Source organism: Thalassophryne amazonica, chromosome 12 (genome assembly GCF_902500255.1).
Source record: "Thalassophryne amazonica chromosome 12, fThaAma1.1, whole genome shotgun sequence".
NCBI lineage: Eukaryota > Metazoa > Chordata > Actinopteri > Batrachoidiformes > Batrachoididae > Thalassophryne > Thalassophryne amazonica.
The window spans coordinates 94,523,177-94,545,547 of record NC_047114.1 but is presented as its reverse complement, the minus strand read 5'-3'; the positions used below and the strand labels follow the sequence as shown (position 1 = coordinate 94,545,547).

Below are 22,371 nucleotides of genomic sequence, written 5' to 3'. Positions count from 1 at the left end.
TCTCCCTCAGCAATGTGTAATATCATTAAACAATTCAAGATTTCTGGAAAAATTTCAGTGTGTAGAGGAAAGGGCACAAACCCAAGGTGAACACCTGTGATCTCTGTTTGTGATGCAGTGGTGTCTGAGGGATCAGTCATTCATCAATAGCTGATATAACCACATGGGCAAGGAATTACTTTGGGAAACCTTTGTCAAGCACAACAATATGGAGTTACATGCACAAATGCCACTGAAAACTTTAATATGCATAAAAGAAGCCTTATGTTAATCTTGGCATCTCTTGGCACTGAGCTCTTAGTTGGAGTATCACACAGTAGAAACGTGCATTGCGGCCAGACGAATCGTATTCCACATCTTTTTTGAACATCATCTCCAGGGGCATTTGTGCAGTTTTCAAAAAGATAATGCAGAACAATATTCTGCACAGATTACAAAGGCATGGCTGCAGAAGAAGAGGTGATGGATACTGGACTGGACACCTCCAGTCCTGACCTGTTCCCAATAGCAAATGTGTGGGGAATTTTGAAATAATAAATGCAACAATGATAGCCCCATAGTGTTGTACACTTTAAGACATGTTTGCAGGAAGAACAAGACAAAATAACACATGAAAGGCTTCATTGCGTGGTTCCGTCAATGCTAAAACATCTTTAAGGGTAGTGAGAAAGAATGGCAACTTTACAAAGTGCTTTAACATCCAAACTTTTTTTGGAATGTATTGCAGGCTGATTAAATGGAGTTGCGAACACAAAACCTGAAATATCTTTTAGTTCGTATGATCTGCAATGAAAGAGAAGACAAAGTATATGTAAGAATCACTCCCTTATTTTAAATTTGCATTTTCCATATCATCCCAACTTATTCCGATTAGTGGTTCTAAATATATATATACAGTTGTGCTCATAGTTCACATACCCTTACAGATTTTTTTTTTTGGGGGGGGGGGGGGGGGCGTTTTTCAGAGAATATGAATAGCACACAACTTTTTTCAATCATGGTTAGTGGTTGGTGAAGCCATTTATTATCAAACAACTGTGTTTATGCTTTTTAAATCATAATGACAGAAACTACCCAAATGACCCTGAAAAGTTTACATACCCCAGTTCTTAATATCATGTATTGTCCCCTTTAACATCAATGACACCTTGGAGTCTTTAGTGGTAGTTATGGACAAGGCTCTTTATTTTCTCTGATGGTAAACCTGCCCATTGTTCTTGGCAAAAAGCCTCCAGTTCCTGTAAATTCCCGGGCTGTCTTGCATGAACTGCATGTTTGAGATCTCTCAGAGAGGACTAGATGGCCAGGAAACTGAGATGGCCACTCTAGAACCTTCACTTTATTCTGCTGTAGCCAGTGACAGGTCAACTTGGCCTTGTGTTTTGTATCATTGTCATGTTGGAATGTCCAAGTATGTCCCATGCGCAACGTCCGGGCTGATGAGTGCAAATTTTCCTCCAGCATTTTCTGATAACATGCTGCATTCATCCTGCCATCAATTTTGACCAAGTTTCCTGTGCTTTGTAGCTCACACATCCCCAAAACATCGGCGATCCACCTCTGTGCTTCACAGTAGGAAGGGTACCTTTCATCATAGGCTTTGTTAACTCCTCTCCAAATTATAATGTTTATGGTTGTGGCCAAAAGTTCAATTTTGGTCTCATCACTCCAAATGACCTTGTTTTCTGTGCTGTTTTTTTTATTGTAAATGGGATACTTTATGGCATTTACGCAGGTAATGGCTTTCTTTTGGCGACTCTGCCTTGCAGCCCATTTTTCTTCAAGTGTCCCCTTATTGTGCATCTTGAAACAGTTACACCACTTTTTTTTTCCAGAGTCCTGTATTTCAGCTGAAGTTATTTGTGGGTTTTTCTTTGCATCCTGAACAATTATCCTGGCAGTCACTTCTGAAATTTTTGTTGGTCTACCTGACCGAGGTTTGGTTCCAACAGAATCCCTAATTTTCCAGTTCTTAATTAGAGTCTGAATCAAATCAATCAAATCAAATCAATTTTATTTATATAGCGCCAAATCACAACAAACAGTTGCCCCAAGGCGCCTTATATTGTAAGGCAAGGCCATACAATAATTACGGAAAAACCCCAACGGTCAAAACGACCCCCTGTGAGCAAGCACTTGGCAACAGTGGGAAGGAAAAACTCCCTTTTAACAGGAAGAAACCTCCAGCAGAACCAGGCTCAGGGAGGGGCAGTCTTCTGCTGGGACTGGTGGGGGTGAGGAGAGAGAACCAGGAAAAAGACATGCTGTGGAGGGAGCAGAGATCATCACTAATGATTAAATGCAGAGTGGTGCATACAGAGCAAAAGAGAAAGAAACACTCAGTGCATCATGGGAACCCCCCAGCAGTCTAAGTCTATAGCAGCATAACTAAGGGATGGCTCAGGGTCACCTGATCCAGCCCTAACTATAAGCTTTAGCAAAAGGAAAGTTTTAAGCCTAATCTTAAAAGAGAGAGGGTGTCTGTCTCCCTGATCCGAATTGGGAGCTGGTTCCACAGGAGAGGAGCCTGAAAGCTGAAGGCTCTGCCTCCCATTCTACTCTTACAAACCCTAGGAACTACAAGTAAGCCTGCAGTCTGAGAGCGAAGCACTCTATTGGGGTGATATGGTACTATGAGGTCACTAAGATAAGATGGGACCTGATTATTCAAAACCTATAAGTAAGAAGAAGAATTTTAAATTCTATTCTAGAATTAACAGGAAGCCAATGAAGAGAGACCAATATGGGTGAGATATGCTCTCTCCTTCTAGTCCCTGTTAGCACTCTAGCTGCAGCATTTTGAATTAACTGAAGGCTTTTCAGGGAACTTTTAGGACAACCTGATAATAATGAATTACAATAGTCCAGCCTAGAGGAAATAAATGCATGAATTAGTTTTTTCAGCATCACTCTGAGACAAGACCTTTCTAATTTTAGAGATGTTGCGCAAATGCAAAAAAGCAGTCCTACATATTTGTTTAATATGCGCATTGAATGACATATCCTGATCAAAAATGACTCCAAGATTTCTCACAGTATTACTAGAGGTCAGGGTAATGCCATCCAGAGTAAGGATCTGGTTAGACACCATGTTTCTAAGATTTGTGGGGCCAAATACAATAACTTCAGTTTTATCTGAGTTTAAAAGCAGGAAATTAGAGGTCATCCATGTCTTTATGTCTGTAAGACAATCCTGCAGTTTCGCTCATTGGTGTGTGTCCTCTGGCTTCATGGATAGATAAAGCTGGGTATCATCTGTGTAACAATGAAAATTTAAGCAATGCTGTCTAATAATACTGCCTAAGGGAAACATGTATAAAGTTGAATAAAATTGGTCCTAGCACAGAACCTTGTGGAACTCCATAATTACCTTAGTCTGTGGAGAAGATTCCCCATTTACATGAACAAATTTAATCTGTTAGATAAATATGATTCAAACCACCACCGCGCAGTGCCTTTAATACCTATGGCATGCTCTAATCTCTGTAATAAAATTTTATGGTCAACAGTATCAAAAGCAGCACTGAGGTCTAACAGAACAACCACAGAGATGAGTCCACTGTCTGAGGCCATAAGAAGATCATTTCTAACCTTCACTAATGCTGTTTCTGTACTATGATGAATTCAAAACCTGACTGAAACTCTTCAAATAGACCATTCCTCTGCAGATGATCAGTTAGCTGTTTTACAACTACCCTTTCAAGAATTTTTGAGAGAAAAGGAAGGTTGGAGATTGGCCTATAATTAGGTAAGATAGCTGGGTCAAGTGATGGCTTTTAAGTAATGGTTTAATTACTGCCACCTTAAAAGCCTGTGGTACATAGCCAACTAATAAAGATAGATTGATCATATTTAAGATCGAAGCATTAATTAATGGTAGGGCTTCCTTGAGCAGCCTGGTAGGAATGGGGTCTAATAGACATGTTAATGGTTTGGAGGAAGTAACTAATGAAAATAACTCAGATAGAAGAATCGGAGAGAAAGAGTCTAACCAAATACCGGCATCACTGAAAGCAGCCAAAGATACGATACATCTTTGGGATGGTTATGAGTAATTTTTTTCTCTATAGTTAAAATTTTATTAGCAAAGAAAGTCATGAAGTCATTACTAGTTAAAGTTAAAGGAATACTCGGCTCAATAGAGCTCTGACTCTTTGTCAGCCTGGCTACAGTGCTGAAAAGAAACCTGGGGTTGTTCTTATTTTCTTCAATTAGTGATGAGTAGTAAGATGTCCTAGCTTTACGGAGGGCTTTTTATAGAGCAACAGACTCTTTTCCTGGCTAAGTGAAGATCTTCTAAATTAGTGAGATGCCATTTCCTCTCCAACTTACAGGTTATCTGCTTTAAGCTACGAGTTTGTGAGTTATACCACGGAGTCAGGCACTTCTGATTTAAAGCTCTCTTTTTCAGAGGAGCTACAGCATCCAAAGTTGTCTTTAATGAGGATGTAAAACTATTGACGAGATACTCTATCTCACTTACAGAGTTTAGGTAGCTACTCTGCACTGTGTTGGGATATGGCATTAGAGAACATAAAGAAGGAATCATATCCTTAAACCTAGTTACAGCGCTTTCTGAAAGACTTCTAGTGTAATGAAACTTATTCCCCACTGCTGGGTAGTCCATCAGAGTAAATGTAAATGTTATTAAGAAATGATCAGACAGAAGGGAGTTTTCAGGGAATACTGTTAAGTCTTCAATTTCCATACCATAAGTCATAACAAGATCTAAGATATGATTAAAGTGGTGGGCGGACTCATTTACATTTTGAGCAAAGCCAATTGAGTCTAATAATAGATTAAATGCAGTGTTGAGGCTGTCATTCTCAGCATCTGTGTGGATGTTAAAACTGCCCACTATAATTATGTTATCTGAGCTAAGCACTAAGTCAGACAAAAGGTCTGAAAATTCACAGAGAAACTCACAGTAACGACCAGGTGGACGATAGATAATAACAAATAAAACTGGTTTTTGGGACTTCCAATTTGGATGGACAAGACTAAGAGTCGAGCATTTTTTAAATGAATTAAAGCTTTGTCTGGGTTTTTGATTAATTAATAAGCTGGAATGGAAGATTGCTGCTAATCCTCCGCCTCGGCCCGTGCTACGAGCATTCTGGCAGTTAGTGTGACTCGGGGTGTTTGACTCATTTAAACTAACATATTCATCCTGCTGTAACCAGGTTTCTGTAAGGCAGAATAAAATCACTATGTTGATCAATATATATCATTTACTAACAGGGACTTAGAAGAGAGAGACCTAATGTTTAATAGACCAACATTTAACTGTTTTAGTCTGTGGTGCAGTTGAAGGGCTATATTATTTTTTCTTTTTGAATTTTATGCTTAAATAGATTTTTACTGGTGTTGGTGGTCTGGGAGCAGGCACCGTCTCTACGGGGATGGGGTATGAGGGGATGGCAGGGGAGAGAAGCTGCAGAGAGGTGTGTAAGACTACAACTCTGCTTCCTGGTCCCAACCCTGGATAGTCACGGTTTGGAGGATTTAAGAAAATTGGTCAGATTTCTACAAATGAGAGCTGCTCCATCCAAAGTGGGATGGATGCCGTCTCTCCTAACAAGACCAGGTTTTCCCCAGAAGCTTTGCCAATTATCTATGAAGCCCACCTCATTTTTTGGACACCACTCAGACAGCCAGCAATTCAGGGAGAACATGCGGTTGAACATGCAGTTAAACATGTCACTCCCGGTCCGATTGGGGAGCGGCCCAGAGAAAACTACAGAGTCCGACATTGTTTTTGCAAAGTTACACACCGATTCAATGTTAATTTTAGTGACCTCCGATTGGTGTAACCGGGTGTCATTACTGCCGACGTGAATTACAATCTTAACAAATTTACGCTTAGCCTTAGCCAGCAGTTTCAAATTTCCTTCAATGTCGCCTGCTCTGGCCCCCGGAAGACAACGACTATGGTGCTGGTGTCGCTAACTTCACATTTCTCAAAACAGAGTCGCCAATAACCAGAGTTTGATCCTCGGCGGGTGTGTCGTCGAGTGGGGAAAACGGTTAGAAATGTGAACGGGTTGGTGGTGTACACAGGGCTTCTGTTTAGAACTACGCTTCTTCCTCACAGTCACCCAGTCGGCCTGCTTTCCCGGCTGCTCGGGATCTGCTGGAAGGGAACTAACGGTGGCTAAGCTACCTTGGTCTGCACCGAGTACAGGGGCCTGGCTAGCTGTAGAATTTTCCACGGTGCGGAGCCGAGTCTCCAATTCGCCCAGCCTGGCCTCCAAAGCTACGAATAAGCTACACTTATTACAAGTCCATTACTGCTAAAGGAGGCCGAGGAATAACTAACATTTCACACCCAGAGCAGAAAAGTTGCAGGAGAGACAGGAGAAGCCACCATGCTAAACCGGCTAGAGCTAGTAGCTGCGCTAAGCTAGCAGATTCCTAAAAACACACAAAGTGAATAATGTGTAAATAATTTAGAGGTGATTCAGCAGAGGGAGTGCTTAGTTAAGGCACGTGAAACAAATCGTTATCCTAGGTAACTTAGATCAATCTAACTGCGCAGATTAAACAACTAACAGATACAGCAAAACACTGCTGTGCTCCGGAACAGGAAGTGATACAATACCGCAGTGAGAGCCAACCACCAGTAGAGGCTGGTGAGAGAGGAGAGAGTTGATTGAAACCCCTGCTGAACACTGCTGATGGGCTTCTCGACCCTTGGATATCTTTTTATATCTCCTTCCTGTTTTATACAGTTTCAATGACCTTTCTTTGACAATTCTTTTGCTTTCCCTGTGACTCAGAAACCAGAAACTTCAGTGCAGCAGTGGATGAAAGATGCAAGGGTCTGTCAGGAGCCCAGAAACTCCCTGACTTTTCTACACACACACTGATTACAAGCAAACAGCTCACAGGTGAGGATGGTACCTTTTGTAGCCATGCCAAACGTGTTGTGTCACTTGTGTGCATGTTATCAGTCCAAAATCACCAGGGTATGTAAACGTATGATCAGGGTCATTTGGTTAGTTTCTGTTGTCATGATTTAAAAAGATTTAACGTAGTTGTTTGACAATAAATGGCTTCACACATTCAATAACCAACTGTGGGCTCCAGGCTGTTCACAATCGACAAAAAACAAACAGGGGTGAAAACATACCTCCTCCACTTCATTGCAGAGGTAAAATGACAACACAGTTTGCCCATAAGACACAAGAGTATCTTGAAGGCTAAAAATTTGATTCACTAGAAAATGTGCCATAATGGGTGAAGTTTTCCCTGCGCTGAAATGGTAACTTTGGCCAGATGAATTGTACCCATCCTGTAACTTACAGGGAAACTACGACCTGTTCCCGTTTATCCTGAAACTTGCAGCTTGTAAATGGGAAGAAAACTACCTTTGCGGTGTGTGTTCTTGTACAACCAAGGAGAAAGTTCCCATCCCCGTGACTCAAATGTGGATATAACATTCACACAAAAGTTAACATCCTAAATAATATATTCTGCACTGTGAGTAAATAAATAAATACAGCCACCCTGCGGCCCGGGCCCGGATAAGCGGTTGAAGATGAGTGTGTGATAAATACAGCAACATGCAAACACAAATTATTAGACAATTCATGTTTTAAGGAGAAAAAAAGCTGGAAAAAACACAAACTTTGACTAACGGTGGATAAATATTTTACAATTACAAAAACAGTACTTTGTATTTCATACGAAACAGAATAAATAACTGGTGTGAGGCTTCAGCTCCCCCTGGGACCCTAAGTGAAATAAGGAGGTTTCAAAATGATGCACCAAAAGTGGTTTAAAGTAATGGAAAGTCATACTTCCCTACAGGAATGGCAGTTTAGTTATAACACAAGCAAATCATCACTTTTACAGCCAGGTTTCTTTCAACAAGTCTTTCAACAACATTCTTTCAAACAACATTTTCAAGTCACTAGAGATGTCTTGGACTTGATTCACATTTATTAACAAATATAAACAGTATGGTCTGGTATAGTAAATGAGCCATATCTATGCAGCCAGTCATTTAGATACTTTTTATTATTTAGTTTATATCATGTTGTAGAGATCTGTTTTCATCTAGAGTTTAATGGGGATAATTTTAGAAATTTTAATATAGAGAAGCCAGATTTATTTATTTTTATTTATTTTTTTAAATGGCATAAAGAAATGAAAAAGGTGTAGACTTTCTGTGTCCACTGTAATCAATTCAAATGTAACGTAGGACTTTCATTAAACAGCGGAACTTGTTCAAGTAACTGATTTGCATATTGGAATGAAGTGGGGAAAAAAAAAAAAAGAGTTGTGCAGCTGCTTGATGTGTTTTTGTGCTTGTTTTATTTCTATAGTTTACATTGTGGAAATGTAAGATCAAAATCAAATGAGTTTTTTTTTTTCGTGGTGTCAACATCCTAAAGGCGGATATTTTACATTTTTCCTCTGTGATCCACAGTTTCGATCTTACTTCCCCCACATGTAAACCACATCACTTTCACATCGGCTTCAAAAGCTCCAAATCAAAGGGTGATTTTTTTTTTTTTTTTTTTTTGTCCTGTTCTGTGCTGGATAGAATTGACTGACATTAATTCTCAGACATTCAGCTCAGGCATATCACTGAAAAATGTTACGTGTTTCTTCTGAGAATCATGTACACGTATGTATGTGTGTAGGCGTGTGTACTGTATGTGTTGTGGTATTACTGTCATACGCTGACATTTATGGATTCAGGAAGAAACGTGACTCTCCCACCTACGAGAAAATAACCCAGTGACACACACACACACACACACACACACACACACACACACACACACACACACACACACACACACACACACACACACACACACACACACACACACACACAAACAGTCTTATTTACAGTAAAACATCATCAGAGGCCTGAGAGTGAAAAAAAAAAAAAAATTCTGTAGCTTGGAGTTTGCTTATTTTTCATCAGAAGGTTATCAGTATGTAGATTATTTTGATATTGTACATTATTTTAGTATGTGAGCTGAAATGACTTATTGTGAAAATAAACATTTGCAACTTCTGATTTTTATGCTTTTTTTTGTACAGCTGATTTTGAATTATTTCAAATATTAGCAATTAAAAAGTCTTGTTTTCAGAGAAAAAAAAGGCCTCTCCATTTAAAGAAAAAAAAAAAAAAAAATCACACTTTTGCTGTGGTGTTTCCCCTCTGCAGGAAGCCACATAATTTGTAGGCAGGCTTCGGTTTTTCCGTCCATGTGAGCCGTTATACTCCAGTCAACAGACTGGGAGCGAGAGCTTTAATCAGTGCTGCAACAAACACCTCAGAACCAGATTTTAAGAGAAATGAAACCATCACCAACCGCATCACTTTCTCCCACAGAAAGTGTTTCTTTGTTGTTGTTTCCACAGAAGTTTTAGCTGATCAAGCAGACAGTGAGAAATTAAAAACTGCCAGCATATATTTATTTTTCTACATCAATAAAAAATAATAAATATACATTTCGTTATAAAGTAAATATCTTGTATGAAGTACGTTAAATGATGAAAAAAAAAAAAATCAACAAGTACTGACAAACTCCAGGACAACATTAAAAACAAGACCCCTTATCACAGAGGAAAAACAATTACACCAATAAACAATTTTGTACAAGCAGAATAAGTGGGGGTGGAGGCAGAAGTCGAGCTACTCGCGGTGGAGCATGAGGCCGTACTATCTCCCACAGGAGTTTGGAAGGTGATTACGCTCTGCACGTATATTCCTCCCTCTGCGGACGCCGCCGCTGCCTGTGAGCGGATTCACAGCACGTCCCACGGCTGCAGACGCAACACCCACGTGCCCTCCTCCTCATCACCGGGGACTTTAATCACGCCTCCCCTCTGCCATCCTCCCCACGTTCACCCAGTACGTCACATGTAAAACCAGGGACAATACAATACTGGACCTCTTTTACCGCCAATGTGAGGACGCTTACACCTCCACCCCCCTCCCCCCGCTGGGACAACTCTGATCACAATCTCTCTATCTGCTCCCCCAATACAACACCCAGGGTGAAAAGAAACCAGTAAAAGTGAAACTCTGGACTGAAGAGGCCACTGAGAGGATGAGGGACTGTTTCAGAACCACAGACAGGAGCATGTTTCAAAACTCTTATGGTGAAGACATCAACGGCCTGACCCAGTGTGTCACTGACTACATGAACGTCTGTGTGGAGAGCACTGTGCCCACCTGGAGGGTACGGTGCTTTCCCAACAACCACCCCTGGGTGACTCCCGAGCTGAAGGTCCTGATGAACCAGAAGACGAGGGCTTTCAACTCAGGAGACAGAGAGGAGCAGCGTAGAGTCCAACAGGAGCTCCAGTGGAAGATCCAGGCAGCCAAGAAGGGGTATGGAGGGAAGATGGAGGAGCAGCTGGCCCGGAACAACATTAGAGACGTGTGGAGATGCCTCAAGAACCGCCTCCGGATTTGGGCAGGCTGCCAGCAGGACTGCAGATGGGGATTCTTGGTTCCCAGAGGAGCTAAGCAGTTACTTTAACCGTTTTGGCTCCTCTACGCCTGCCCCCCTGCCTGCTCTCGGGCCCTCCACATGTCTCAGCAGCCAGCCCTACAGTCCCTCTGACCCCCCACCTTCTACCCCCCTGGTCACCTCCACTGCACCCCGGACCTCGTCCCTCCTCCCCCGCAACTGTATTCAGCACCAGCCCACCTCAGCTCCCCCCACTGTAACTCCAACCGAGGTGAGAGGCCAGCTCCTGTGGCTGAAGCAGAGGAAAGCAGCAGGACCTGATGGGATCCCCCCGAGGCTACTAAGGACCTGTGCAGATGAGCTCTGTGAGGTCCTCAGCCACATCTTCAACATAAGCCTCAGCCTGGGGGTGGTCCCCACCCTGTGGAAGACCTCCTGTGTGGTCCCAGTTCCCAAAACACCGCACGCCAAGGAACTGGCCCACTACAGACCAGTTGCACTGACCTCCCACATCATGAAGACCATGGAATGACTCATCCTGTCTCACTTCCGCACCGTGGTTAGCGACACCCTGGACCCACTGCAGTTCGCCTACACGTCCGACATTGGGGTAGATGATGCTGTCATCTACCTACTGCAGCGAGTGCTCACCCACTGGAGACCGACGGGAGCGCTGTGAGAGTCATGTTCTGTGATTTCTCCAGCGCTTTCAACACCATCAGACTGGCGCTGCTGCGGGGGAAGCTGGAGGACGCAGGTGTGGATGGACACCTCGCTGCATGGACCATCGACTACCTCACTGACTGCCCGCAGTACGTGCGGCTGCCAGTCTGAGGTGGTAAAGTGCAGCACTGGGGCCCCCAGGGCACCGTCCTCTCGCCTTTCCTCTTCACCCTTTACACCTTGGACTTCACCTATACACGGACAGTTGCCACCTCCAGAAGTTCTCTGATGACTCCGCCATTGTGGGTTGCGTGCCTGAGGGGAACGAGCTGGAGTAACGGTCGGTCATCACAGACTTGATGGATTGGTGTGAGCACAACCACTTGTGTCTCAACACCAGTAAGATGAAGGAGAAGGTGATCGACTTCAGGAGGAAACCACCACCTCACCCACCAGTGAACATCCAGGGGGAGGACATAGAGTCTGTGGACAGTTTCAGATACCTGGGTGTTCACCTCAACAACAAACTGGACTGAACTCACAACACCGACGCCCTGTACAAAAAAAGCCAGAGTCGCCTCAACCTCCTGAGGAGACTGAGATCCTTTGGAGTGAGCAGGCCTCTGCTTAAGACCTTCTATGACTCTGTGATAGCCTCTGCTCTCCTCTATGCTGTCGTCTGTTGGGCCCCGGGCAGCACAGAGCGAGAGAAAGAGACTGAACAAGCTGTCAGAAAGTCCTGGGCCTGTCCTCTGGACTCTCTGGAGGAGGTGGCTGAGAGGAGGTTGTTAACCAAGTTCAAATCCATCATGGACACTTCTCTCACCCTCTGCACTGGACTGTAGTGGAGCTGACCAGCTCGTTCAGTGACAGACTGAGGCACCCTCAGTGCAAGAAGGAACGATACCGCAGGTCGTTCCTCCCTGCCAGTGTTGTATAGTAATTGGGAGCTGGTTCCACAGGAGAGGAGCCTGAAAGCTGAAGGCTCTGCCTCCCATTCTACTCTTACAAACCCTAGGAACTACAAGTAAGCCTGCAGTTCTGAGAGCGAAGCGCTCTATTGGGGTGATATGGTACTATGAGGTCCCTAAGATAAGATGGGACCTGATTATTCAAAAACCTTATAAGTAAGAAGAAGAATTTTAAATTCTATTCTAGAATTAACAGGAAGCCAATGAAGAGAGGCCAATATGGGTGAGATATTGCTCTCTCCTAGTCCCTGTCAGGTACGTCTAGCTGACAGCATTTTGATTACTGAAGGCTTTCAGGGAACTTTTAGGGACAACCTGATATAATGAATTACAATAGTCCAGCCTAGTTGCAATTCCAGCCAAGTTGAGTCTAGTCTGGAGAAGTGGAGATTAGCTTTGGAGAGAAGAGGAATGAAAGTCAGTAGAAGAAAGACTGAGTCCATATGTGTTGTGAAATGAGAGGGAGCCTCAGTGGAATAGTGCAGTTACAAGGAGTTGAAGTGAAAGTAGATGAAGTATAAATATTTGGGGTCAACTGTTCAAAGTAATTGGAGAGTGTGGTAGAGAGGTGAAGAAGAGAGGTGCAGGCAGGGTGGAGTGGGTGGAGAAAGGTGGCAGGAGTGATTTGTGACCGAAGATATCAGCAAGAGTGAAGGGGAAAGTTTACAAAACAGTAGTGAGACCAGCTATGTTGTACGGTTTAGAGACAGTGGCACTAACAAAAAGACAGGAGGCAGAGCTGGAGGTGGCAGCAGGCTGAAGATGTTGAGATTCTCTTTGGGAGTGACAAGAATGGACAACATATCAGAGGGACAGCTCAGGTGAGACGGTTTGGAGACAAAGTCAGAGAGGCGAGATTGAGATGGTTTGGACATGTGCAGAGGAGGGACCCAGGGTATATAGGGAGAAGGATGCTGAGGATGGAGCCACCAGGCAGGAGGAAAAAGAGGGAGACCAAATAGGAGGTTCCTGGATGTGCTGAGGAGGACATGCAGGTGGTTGGTGTGACAGAGGAAGATACAGAGGACAGGGTGAGATGGAAATGATTGATCTGCTGTGGCGACCCCTAACGGGAACAGCCGAAGACAAAGAAGAAGAATAGTCCAGCCTAGAGGAAATAAATGCATGAATTAGTTTTTCAGCATCACTCTGAGCCAAGACCTTTCTAATTTTAGAGATATTGCGCAAATGCAAAAAAGCAGTCCTACATATTTGTTTAATATGCGCATTGAATGACATATCCTGATCAAAAATGACTCCAAGATTTCTCACAGTATTACTAGAGGTCAGGGTAATGCCATCCAGAGTAAGGATCTGGTTAGACACCATGTTTCTAAGATTTGTGGGGCCAGTACAATAACTTCAGTTTTAATCTGAGTTTAAAAGCAGGAAATTAGAGGTCATCCATGTCTTTATGTCTGTAAGACAATCCTGCAGTTTAGCTAATTGGTGTGTGTCCTCTGGCTTCATGGATAGATAAAGCTGAGTATCATCTGCGTAACAATGAAAATTTAAGCAATGCTGTCTAATAATACTGCCTAAGGGAAGCTGTATAAAGTGAATAAAATTGATCCTAGCACAGAACCTTGTGGAACTCCATAATCAACCTTAGTCTGTGAAGAAGATTCCCATTTACATGGACAAACTGTAATCTACGAGGTCTATTAGAAAAGTATCCGACCTTATTATTTTTTCAAAAAACCATATGGATTTGAATCACGTGTGATTACATCAGACATGCTTGAACCCTCGTGGGCATGCGAGAGTTTTTTCACGCCTGTCGGTTACGTCATTCGCCTGTGGGCATCTTTGAGTGAGGATGCCCACCCTCTTGTCGATTTTTTCATTGTTTAGGAATGGCTCAGAGACTGCTGCTTTGTTTGATCAAAATTTTTTCAAAACTGTAAGGCACAACTGAATGGACACCATTCGATAAATTCAGCTGGTTTTCGGTAAAGAATTTTAAACGGCTGATGAGAGATTTTGGTCTGGTAGTGTAGCCGTAAGGACGGCCCACGGCGCCTGACGGCGAACTGCGCTTCGAGGCGGCAGCGTCTCGCCGTTTCAAGTTGAAAACTTCCACATTTCAGGCTCTGTTGACCCACTAAGTCGTCAGAGAACAGAGAACTTTCAGAAGAAGTCGGCATGAGGAGTTTATTCGGCCATTCCATTGTTAACGGACATTTTGTAATGAAAGAACGTGCGGGCAGAGTCGCATGTCGGGCCGGACATGCCCAAGCTGTTAAACAATTTCTCAGTTACTCACTTGTTGAAAGCCATCAAAAGCCGCCTGAATTTTACAAATGGTTTTCAACACGGAGGTGTTTTTCCTGTCGCGGCGCACACAGATTCACCGAGTCGTCACGGAAATGACTAGGCGATTTTACGTACACGTCTTTCATTAAAAAATGTCCTTAAACAGTGGAATGTCTGCATAAAATCCTCATGCCGGCCTTTTCTGAATCTTCTCTGTTCTCTCACGACATCCTGGGTGAATTAAGCCTTAAATTAGGATGTTTTTAGGTCGAAACAGGCCGATGACGGCACCTGGAAGCGCTGCGCGACGTCCCGCTCCGTGGGAAGTCCTTACAGCGACAGAAACACCCCATAATCTCTTATCAGCTGTTAAACTTTTCACCGAAAACCAGCTGAATTTCTCAAATAGTGTCCACTCGGATATTCCTCACAGGTCCAGAAAAAAGTGTTGATAAAGCAACGCGCAGCCGTCTCGAGCAGCGTGTGAAACAAAGGAATTCAGCCGAGAGGGTGGGACCACATCTCACTCAAGGTCTGCCCACAGGGAAATGACGTCACCGACACGCGTAAAAAAACTCACGCATGCGCACGAGGGTTCAAGCATGATTGGTATAATCACATCAATGTTAGATAAATATGATTCAAACCACCGCAGCGCAGTGCCTTTAATACCTATGGCATGCTCTAATCTCTGTAATAAAATTTATGGTCAACAGTATCAAAGCAGCACTGAGGTCTAACAGAACAAGCACAGAGATGAGTCCACTGTCCGAGGCCATAAGAAGATCATTTGTAACCTTCACTAATGCGTTTCTGTACTATGATGAATTCTAAAACCTGACTGAAACTCTTCAAATAGACCATTCCTCTGCAGATGATCAGTTAGCTGTTTTACAACTACCCTTTCAAGAATTTTTGAGAGAAAAGGAAGGTTGGAGATTGGCCTATAATTAGCTAAGATAGCTGGTCAAGTGATGGCTTTTTAAGTAATGGTTTATTACTGCCACCTTAAAAGCCTGTGGTACATAGCCAACTAATAAAGACCGATTGATCATATTAAGATCGAAGCATTAATTAATGGTAGGGCTTCCTTGAGCAGCCTGGTAGGAATGGGGTCTAATAGACATGTTGATGGTTGGAGGAAGTAACTAATAAAATAACTCAGACAGAACAATGGAGAAAAAAGAGTCTAACCAAATACCGGCATCACTGAAAGCAGCCAAAGAGAACGATATGTCTTTGGGATGGTTATGAGTAATTTTTTTTTTATAGTTAACTGTTAAGTCTGCAATTTCCATACCATAAGTCAGAACAAGATCTAAGGTATGATTAAAGTGGTGGGTGGACTCATTTACATTTTGAGCAAAGCCAATCGAGTCTAACAATAGATTAAATGCAGTGTTGAGGCTGTCATTCTCAGCATCTGTGTGGATGTTAAAATCACCCACTATAATTATCTTATCTGAGCTAAGCACTAAGTCAGACAAAAGGTCCGAAAATTCACAGAGAAACTCACAGTAACGACCAGGTGGACGATAGATAACAACAAATAAAACTGTTTTTTTGGACTTCCAATTTGGATGGACAAGACTAAGAGTCAAGCTTTCAAATGAATTAAAGCTCTGTCTGGTTTTTGATTAATTAATAAGCTGGAATGGAAGATTGCTGCTAATCCTCCGCCTCGGCCCGTGCTACGAGCATTCTGGCAGTTAGTGTGACTCGGGGGTGTTGACTCATTTAAACTAACATATTCATCCTGCTGTAACCAGGTTTCTGTAAGGCAGAATAAATCAATATGTTGATCAATTATTATATCATTTACTAACAGGGACTTAGAAGAGAGAGACCTAATGTTTAATAGACCACATTTAACTGTTTTAGTCTGTGGTGCAGTTGAAGGTGCTATATTATTTTTCTTTTGAATTTTTATGCTTAAATAGATTTTTACTGGTTGTGGTGGTCTGGGAGCAGGCACCGTCTCTACGGGGATGGGGTAATGAGGGGATGGCAGGGGAGAGAAGCTGCAGAGAGGTGTGTAAGACTACAACTCTGCTTCTGGTCCCAACCCTGGATAGTCACGGTTTGGAGGATTTAAGAAAATTGGCCAGATTTCTAGAAATGAAAGCTGCTCCATCCAAAGTGGGATGGATGCTGTCTCTCCTAACAAGACCAGGTTTTCCCCCAGAAGCTTTGCCAATTATCTATGAAGCCCACCTCATTTTTTGGACACCACTCAGACAGCCAGCAATTCAGGGAGAACATGCGGCTAACATGTCACTCCCGGTCCGATTGGGGGAGGGGCCCAGAGAAAACTACAGAGTCCGACATTGTTTTTGCAAAGTTACAACACTGATTCAATGTTAATTTTAGTGACCTCCGATTGGCGTAACCGGGTGTCATTACCGCCATCGTGAATTACAATCTTACCAAATTTATCCTTAGCCTTAGCCAGCAGTTTCAAATTTCCTTCAATGTCGTCTGCTCTGGCCCCCGGAAGACAACTGACTATGGTTGCTGGTGTTACTAACTTCACATTTCTCAAAACAGAGTCGCCAATAACCAGAGTTTGATCCTCGGCGGGTGTGTCGTCGAGTGGGGAAAAACGGTTAGAAATGTGAACGGGTTGGCGGTGTAAACGGGGCTTCTGTTTAGAACTACGCTTCTTCCTCACAGTCACCCAGTCCGCCTGCTTTCCCGGCTGCTCGGGATCTGCTGGAAGGGAACTAACGGCGGCTAAGCTACCTTGGTCCGCACCGACTACAGGGGCCTGGCTAGCTGTAGGATTTTCCAAGGGTGCGGAGCCAAGTCTCCACATTCGCCCAGCCTGGCCTCCAAAAGCGACGAATAACTACACGTATTACAAGTACCATTACGGCTAAAGGAGGCTGAGGAATACTAAACATTTCACACCCAGAGCAGAAAAGTGCGGGAGAGACAGGAGAAGCTGCCAGGCTAAACCGCTAAGAGCTAGTATCTGCGCTAAGCCAGCGGATTCCTAAAAACACGCAACGTGAATAATGTGTAAATAATTTAGAGGTGATTCAGCAGAGGGAGTGCTTAGTTATGGCACGTGAAGATTACCTGTGAAACAATCGTTATCTACTTAACTAGATCAATCTAACTGCGCAGATTAAACAGCTAACAGATACAGCAAAACACCACTGTGCTCCGAACAAGGAAGTGATACAATACCGCAGTGAGAGCCAACCACCAGTAGAGGGTTGGTTCGCTTACTTTCACTTTTACTTCACTACATTTCCGACCTTAATTGCATACTTCCTACTCAGATACATTTTCTATGCGCCATGCTGTTGCTCGTTACAAAAAAAAAAACACCCCACACACGAAAAAAGTCGTGTTTTCACCCAGAGACACCACTGATTACTAGTGACTTCAACAAAGTCAGGCCGATTTGTCTTGGGGCAATGTCCGATAGGCTTTTTTGCAGTTGCGCACCGTGGGGGGGTGTTTGTCAGGAAAATGATCATTTCTGTGCATTGATTACAGACCTGCAGCGGGTCTGTAATCAACTTTTCTGCAGCGCGGCTTTGCTTTGCACCTTGAACCAATCGAAGCAGTGCTTCGATCTATGATTTGTGGATTGATTGCTATATTCACTTTATCCTAATTTTTCCCACTAAAACCCTGAAGAGCATATGTCTGTGAGTAATATTTAATATTTTTCTTCTGAAACAGTTGATAGATGTATTTTGTACTTAAAAACAGGACTGATGCTAACACGTTAGCATGTCTATGGTGTTGTTCAATGTTAAAGTTAGCATTAAGCTGTTCGCACAGCACACGTTTGTGTTGATTTGTTTTCTGTATAATTAATGTTGTAAGAGTCAATTGTAATTTTTTTAATTTATTTTATTCATATATTATAGCAACAACAATAATAGTCTACATAATAGACAATAATAGTCAATAATAATAGACTAATAATGTTTCAATACAGTTTTAGAGAAAGAGACAAAAGAACCTAATGAAACAAACACAACAGAAAACCATTTAACAATGAAAATAAATAAAAACATATAGAAATAAATAACTGTTTCCTGTGAACACCTAGTGAGTAGCCTACTCTCATTTAGGTTTTGAAACCTTGTTTCTGAAGTGTTTGTGTGATGTGCACAATTTTCAGTATTTTGACTAATACTACCAGTAATTTACAATCCTAGATAAACTTTATATAACAAAATCAGTCCGTTTTTGATTGTTAACATTTACTTGGACTTTTACTTTCAATACTTGAGTATATTTAGTTGTACATTACTTGTCATACTTAAGCAGTGTTGTATAAAGTACCGGAAAATCTCACTTAAGTAAAAGTACAGATACCCATTAAAAAAAATGACTTTGGTAGAAGTTCAAGTAACCGATTGAAATGCTACTCAAGTAAAAGTTTTAAAGTATCTAGTATTTATTGTACTTAAGTATGACAAGTAATGTACACCTAAATGTACTCAGGTATTGAAAGTAAAAGTACAATGTTAATAATCAAAAACGGACTGATTTTTTTATATAAAGTTTATCTTGGCTTGTAAATGACTGATAGTATTAGTCAAAATACTGAAAATTGTGCACATCACACAAAAACACTTCAGAAACAAGGTTTCAAAACCTTAATGAGAGTAGGCTACTCACTAGGTGTTCACAGGAAACAGTTATTTATTTCTATATGTATTTATTTATTTTCATTGTTACATGGTTTATCTTTTCAGTTGTGTTTTGTTTCATTAGTTCTTTGTCTCTTTCTCTAAAATTGTACTGTAATATTATTAGTCTATTATTGACTATTATTGTCTATTATGTAGACTATTATTGTTGCTATAATATATGAATAAAAATAAATTAAAAAAATTACAATTTGACTCTTATGACAATGAACGCTGAGCCATTAATTATACAGAAAATAAATCAACACAAACGTGCTGATGCAAACAGCTTAATGCTACTTTAACAATGAAAACACCATAGACATGCTAACGCGTTAGCATCGGTCCTGTTTTTAGTTACAAAAATACATCTATCAAACTGTTTCAGAAGACCATAACAGGTCGTTTAACATAGAAATATTAAATATTACTCTCAGACATATGGTCTTCACGGTTTAGGGCGGGAAAAAAAATTAGGATAAAGGGAAATATAATCCACGAATCGTAGATCGAAGCACTGTTTCGACCTGCGAATCACTGCTTTGATTGGTTCAAGGTTCAAAGCAAAAAACCTGCAGAAAAGTTGATTACAGACCCGCTGCAGGTCTGTAATCAATGTAGAGAAATGATAATTTTCCCGACAAACACCCCCCAAGTGCACAACTGCAAAAAAAGCCTACCGGACATGCCTCATGACAAATCAGCCTGACTTCATTGCAGTCAGGCCGATAATCAGTGGTGTCTCTGGGTGAAAACACGATTTTTTTCGTGTGTGTGTGTGTTTTTTTTTTTTTTGTAACGAGTAATGGCATGGCGCATAGAAAATGTATTGGAGTAGAAGTATGCGATTAAGGTTGGAAATGTAGTGAAGTGAAAGTAAACTGAATTCAAAAAAACTCAAGTACAGTCTCCCAAAACGTACTTAAGTACAGTAGTGAAGTGTTTTTTACTTCATTACTATACAACACTGTACTTAAGTACAATAAATACTAGATACTTTAAGACTTTTACTTGAGTAGCATTTCAATCAGTGACTTTAACTTCTACAAAAGTCATTTTTTTTAATGGGTATCTGTACTTTTACTTAAGTGTGATTTTCTGGTACTTTATGCAACACTGCTCCCTGCTGCTGTCAGGCTGTACATAACACTGTAAAATAAACCACATGCAATAATATGTTCACAAATCACATGCAACAACTCGTTTACAAATCCCTGCACTAATGTCATCTTACCAACATCTAAACTCCATTTCACATACTGTAAAGAAGATGCTCCTATCTCCTTTTCAATCCCAATCATGTTTATATATATGCATATGTATATGTGTGTGTGTATGTATATACATTTTAGAATATGTGTGTGTGTATATAAATATACACACACACATATTCTATTTCTACCTCATTCTTATGTCTTGTACTGTTACAAGTATTATTATTGCTTATCCTTGCACACGCTGTTTGATGAACATTTTCCTCTACTTGCACCCACCTTGTGTGTTTTTAAGAGCTGACGTAACATGTGAATTTCTCCTCTGGGAGAAAAATCATAAAACTAATAATAGGCAATAGAAAATAAATATGTTTAAGACTGGTCTTAAAAGAATCAATGGAATTTGCCGTTCGAATCCCAAGGGGCAGGCTGGTCGCACGGCAGGAACACGGCAAGAAAAGGTTCTAAAACCTGCTGACTTCTTTTTAACTCTCTGGACACAGAGTAAGTCTGCATTCAGTGACCACAGGGTACAAGGAGACACGTAAGACTTAAGTTCAGGACCTTATAAGTCAGCAACAATACCTTGAAATCAGTTCTTACAGTCACAGTGACGAGAAACCAGAAGGGGTGTGATCAAACCTCCAATATTCTGTATAGAAACAGCAGAATTACAGTACTGTGTATATATATATAAAACCCATATACCAGTGTTTCTGTATAATTCTTTTCTTTATAATTATGTCAGTAAAAGAGCATGTTTGAAATGTTGAAATATTAATAAAAACAGAAATCAAGTATAACAGAAAACATTTCCTATTTTATATATAAAAAAAAACAGTATACGAAATTAACAGATCTTTTCATATTAAGATGAACCAGACTGATTTGTAGGTGCACAGACAAATGACTGATTCCACAGACAACAAACTGAGTAATAATCAAAGAATAATGAATTGGTCAACATGATATTCTTGGAAAAACAAGCCATAGTTCACCCGAAATGAGTCAGTATTAAAGGTAAAGAGTACAGATATGTGTTTAGCTGAATTTGTAATACTTCATTTTTATTGTTGTGAAATTATTTGATATTTAGAACATTTTTACTATTTTATTTATGGTGTAATATTTGGGTGCCTTGTATCTGTAGGTTAATGATGAATGTACAGCCTGTATGTACAGACAACAAAACTGAATTGAAAACAACCATCTAGTGAAATTAATGAAGGAAATCTTTATTTTGAACATGTTAACAGATTAAAAAGAAAAAATATATATTGACAACAAAACACACAGTGGGTACAGGGCGTCCCCCAAGAAAGTGCCACAAAATCATTTGACTAATTCTGCAACGGCTAATCTGAATTCTATTTCTCATTTTCAGACATTAAGATATATGTGAGGACTTTCTTCTGCTGTAGTTTGAGACTGATCCAATGAGGATGCCGCTTACAATCGAGCAAAAAGGGAAACTGGTAGAATTCTACTTTGAGACCAAATCTATGGTGCAAACCCAACGACAATATCAGTGCCATTTTGCAGTTAGAAAAGCTCCAGACAGAAAGACGATATGGAGGATTTTAAAGAAGTTTCAAACGAAATGAACTGTTCACAGCATTAACAAGAGGAGGAGATCGGTGCACATATTGTACGGTGACCATATTTTGATCATCAAAACCAGGACACTCAGCCTGGTGTCGCAGACCGAACGGTCCACCCCTAAAAATTGGTCCGCTCTGCCTCCACTGCACGTGTCATTTGCAACCACAGCAGCTCCTGTGAGACAGAGTCTCTACACCCAAAGCGATCAAATGGATTAATGTCATTATTAACCATCAGATGATAAAATAAAACCTCTTAAATCATTCTGAAGTCAGTTTGAAGCAGAAACGAGGTGAAACTCTGTGACGCTTTGAAATGACCGACTTTGGGAGGGCACATTATCCTAACCTTATGATGAGTGCAAAATGAGTGTGGTATTATTACTGTTTTGTTTAAGAATGTTTAATTTTCACTGTTGCTGCACTTTGTGTGAAATCATAGTCATATCATACTGATATGACAATATTGAGATATGATAATTTGGCCATATTGTGCAGCCCGACTGTCAACTAACTGAAAGCATTGAATATTAATTTACATGTACATTAAAAAAAAATGATTAAAG

General features: G+C 41.2%; 1 long non-coding RNA gene across 1 annotated transcript; it reads left to right on the top strand.

Annotated features, from left to right (window-relative positions):
- Positions 1–1,906: 1,906 nt before the first annotated feature.
- LOC117522300 lies at positions 1,907–21,760 on the top strand. The gene is made up of 4 exons (XR_004564193.1): positions 1,907–1,918; positions 8,368–8,379; positions 12,436–12,439; positions 21,589–21,760. It is a non-coding gene; the product is annotated as an uncharacterized LOC117522300 (long non-coding RNA).
- Positions 21,761–22,371: the final 611 nt, after the last annotated feature.